Source organism: Salvelinus sp. IW2-2015, linkage group LG10 (assembly GCF_002910315.2).
Source record: "Salvelinus sp. IW2-2015 linkage group LG10, ASM291031v2, whole genome shotgun sequence".
Taxonomy (NCBI): domain Eukaryota; kingdom Metazoa; phylum Chordata; class Actinopteri; order Salmoniformes; family Salmonidae; genus Salvelinus; species Salvelinus sp. IW2-2015.
In genome coordinates, this window is record NC_036850.1 from 10,036,533 (window position 1) to 10,040,907 (window position 4,375).

Below are 4,375 nucleotides of genomic sequence, written 5' to 3' on the forward strand. Positions count from 1 at the left end.
TTGTGGAAGGATGTAATAGTATTATTAAATTCATAAAAATAAAGTTTTTAATGAAAATATGTCAGTCATTATTTGAATATGTTGGTAACCCGTTGTATAAAAGTGATAATGCCCTCAATGCGGGTGTTTGACGAATATATCCTCTAAACACCGGCTTCGAAGGCATTATCACTTAAATATGCCGCCACATTGCCTAACTGTTTTCAGTTGTGCAGACAAGCTAGCGGCATAGCCTAACTAGCCTGTTAGTTATAGTTGTCTCATGATGGGATATGTCTGTTCAGGTGCACATACAGCCTCAGAGTGATAAGCAGGCGGAGACGTTCACAAATGGCTTTCTGAAGAACAGTTTACCGGGTATGAGCGAGAAGGAAATAGGCGACTTCATGCATCGCGAGGCTGTGGTTCTAAAGTATGTTAAAAAGGAGAAGACAAAGAGAGCCAAGGGTCTCAATGCAAAACAGGTCTTTCAGCTGAAACCAGAGCATCAAAAGTTGTTCATACTTTGTCCTTGTAGTAGGACTAAATATCTTGTTTAACATCTACTGCTCTGTCATGTAAGAGGTTTACATAAGGCCTTTTTTTTTTTTTTTACACGGTTATTATATTTTATCCCTGTAGATATGAGCTTTTCTTGCCATTGCATGAGCTATGGAGACAGTATGTCAGAGATCTGTGTCACGGATTGAAACCAGAGGTAAGAAATGCATTGTATTTGGCTCATGTAAGACAAAGCTTTTTGTATGTTCTGCCTTTTGTTTGGCTAGAATGTTAGATCCAAATTAAATGATATCTATGTTGAAGCAACCCACAGACAATTCAGCAGAGGCTTTTGAAGGCTGATTTACATGGTGCCATTCTTAAATAAATAGAATAAAAGTATTTCACCTTTATTTAACCAGGTAAGCTAGTTGAGAACAAGTTCTCATTTACAACTGCAATCTGGCAAAGATAAAGCAAAGCAGTGCGACACAAACAACAACACAGAGTTACACATGAAATAAACAAGCGTACAGTCAATAACACAATAGAAAAAAGAACGTCTATATACAGTGTGTGAAAATGGCGTAAGGAGGTAAGGCAATAAATAGGCCATAGTAGCGAAGTAATTACAAGTGATAGATGTGCAGATGATGATGTGCAAGTAGACATACTGGTGTGCAAAAGAGCAGAAAAGTAAATAAAACAATATGGGATGAGGTAGGTAGATTGGATGGGCAATTTACAGATGGGCTATGTACAGCTGCAGCGATCGGTTAGCTGCTCAGATAGCTGATGTTTAAAGTTAGTGACGGAAATATAAGTCTCCAGCTTCAGTGATTTTTGCAATTCGTTCCAGTCATTGGCAAGGAGGAGGTGTTGGCTTTGGGGATGACAAGTGAGATATACCTGCTGGAACGCGTGCTACGGGTGGGTGTTGTTATCGTGACCAGTGAGCTGAGATAAGGTGGGGCTTTACCTAGCAAAGACTTATAGATGACCTGGAGCCAGTGGGTCTGGCGACGAATATGTGTGAGGGCCAGCCGACGAAAGCATACAGGTCGCAGTGGTGGGTGGTGTATGGGGCTTTGGTGACAAAACGGATGGCACAGTGATAGACTGCAGAGTAGAGTGTTCGCCGAAGTCGAGGATCGGTAGGATAATCAGTTTTACGAGGGTATGTTTGGCGGTGTGAGTGAAGGAGGCTTTGTTGCGAAATAGGAAGCTAATTCTAGATTTAATTTTGGATTGGAGATGTTTAATATGAGTCTGGAAGGAGAGTTTACAGTCTAGCCAGACACCTAGGTATTTGTAGTTGTCCACATATTCTAAGTCGGAACCGTCCAGAGTAGTGATGCTAGTCGGGCGGATGGGTGTGGGTAGAGAACGGTTGAAAAGCATGCATTTAGTTTTACTAGCGTTTAAGAGCAGTTGGAGGCCACGGAAGGAGTGTTGTATGGCATTGAAGCTCGTTTGGAGGTTGGTTAACACAGTGTCCAAAGAAGGGCCAGATGTATACAGAATGGTGTCGTCTGTGTAGAGGTAGATCAGGGAATCACCCGCAGCAAGAGCGACATCGTTGATATAGAGACAGAAAAGAGTCGGCCCGAGAATTGAACACTGTGGTACCCCCATAGAGAATGCCAGAGGTCCGGACAACAGGCCCTCCGATTTGACACACTGAACTCTATCTGATAAGTAGTTGGTGAACCAGGCAAGGCAGTCATTTGAGAAACCAATGCTGTTGAGTCTGCCGATGAGAATGTGGTGATTGACAGAGTCGAAAGCCTTGGCCAGGTCGATGAAGACGGCTGCACAGTACTGTCTTTTATCGATGGCGGTTATGATATCGTTTAGTACCTTGAGCGTGGCTGAGGTGCACCCGTGACCAGCTCAGAAACCGGATTGCACAGCGGAGAAGGTACGGTGGGATTCGAAATGGTCAGTGATCTGTTTATTGACTTGGCTTTCGAAGACTTTAGAAAGGCAGGGCAGGATGGATATAGTTCTGTAACAGTTTGGGTCTAGAGGATCACCCTCTTTGAAGAGGGGGATGACCGCGGCAGCTTTCCAATCTTTAGGGATCTCGGACGATACGAAAGAGAGGTTGAATAGACTGGTAATAGAGGTTGCAACAACGCCGGTGGATAATTTTAGAAAGAGAGGGTCCAGGTTGTCTAGCCCAGCTGATTTGTACGGGTCCAGGTTGTGCAGCTCTTTCAGAACATCTGCATCTGGATTTGGGTGAAGGAGAAGCTGGGGAGGCTTGGGTACGTTGCTGCAGGGGGTGCGTAGCCAGGAGGAAAGCATGGCCAGCCGTAGAGAAATGCTTATTGAAATTCTCGATTATCGGTGGTGACAGTGTTACCTAGCCTCTATGCAGTTGGCAGCTGGGAGGAGGTGCTCTTATTCTCCATGGACTTTACAGTGTTCTGAAACATTTTGGAGTTAGAGCTACAGGACGAGAATTTCTGTTTGAAACAGCTAGCCTTTGCTTTCCTGACTGACTGCGTGTATTGGTTCCTGACTTCCCTGAAAAGTTGCATATCGTGGGGACTATTCGATGCTAGTGCAGTCCGCCACGGGATGTTTTTGTGCTGGTCGAGGGCAGTCAGGTCTGGAGTGAACCAAGGGCTATATCTGTTCTTAGTTCTACATTTTTTAAAAGGGGCGTGCTTTAAAATTACTTTTAAAGAATGACCAGGCATCCTCGACTGATGGGAATAGGTCAATATCCTTCCAGGATACCCGGGCCAGGTCGATTAGAAAGGCCTGCTCGCAGAAGTGTTTTAGGGAGCGTTTGACAGTGATGAGGGGTGGTCGTTTGACCGCGGACCCATAGCGGATGCAGGCAATGAGGCAGTGATCGCTGAGATCCTGATTGAAAACAGCAGAGGTGTATTTGGATGGCAAGTTGGTCAGGATAACATCTATGAGGGTGCCCATGTTCACGGATTTATACCTCACGGGTTGTACCTGGTGGGTGAGAGCTTGTTTATTTGGTCAAAACACTTTTGCTGTTACTGTCACTAATCGATGCCAATCTTCAGGACCTTAATTAGCACTTCTATGGCACAATATACAGTACATAATCCTGTTGATGTAATCATCACCAATGTTTTTGCGTGTGTGAAACAGTGGCCAGGTCCAAATGCCCCTTGTATGTAGGCACCACAGGAATCCTAGTGCAGGAGATAAAACGTCTTCAAAATCATCACAAAGGAGGACAAACTGAAATGTTTGTACGCCACATTTCAGTAACTTTGTTTTGGTACCCGTTCAGTCTGCTGTTATTGAACTGTTTTTCAACTGCCAAACTGACATTCAATTTACTGTCTTATCTCTCCTTTTTCTGCAGTCATACCAAGCGAAACAGCGTGTTTTCCGTGAAGATTGATGGCTTTGTCTCCCATATCTACGGCAGCAAGTTTAAACTCCGCTCAAGCGAACAATCAGCAAAGGAATTTAAAGTTAAAGGAATCATAGACCTATGATGGTGTTGATGGAGTACAGTACCGCCTGTGCAAATGACAATGATGAGTGACGACCTGACCTGCAACTGCAGGTGGAGAAATTAGACTGAACTCAGAGACTCAATGTACAGAGAAGTAAACAGCTCCTGTCAGGATCTATAATAAGGACTCTCACCATCTTCAATTCTTATTTTCAAGTCATACGGGAACCTCAGCATCTGTTTTGGATGCAAGCCCTGTTCTATAGTATTTCGTACTGTGGCAAAGACAGGAGACCTGACAGACTCAAAGCAATCAAAAAATAGTTGTGATTAGAGAGCATTTGTGTTGGTATTTTCCTTTTTTGTAAACGTATCCATTGATGGGTCAATGATTTTACATAATTGTAAATACATTATGATCTGTCTTCAGTTTTGAGCAAC

General features: G+C 43.7%; 1 pseudogene; it reads left to right on the forward strand.

Moving 5' to 3' along the window:
• Positions 1-272: 272 nt before the first annotated feature.
• Positions 273-4,013, forward strand: LOC111969092 (ribonuclease P protein subunit p29-like; annotated as a pseudogene).
• Positions 4,014-4,375: the final 362 nt, after the last annotated feature.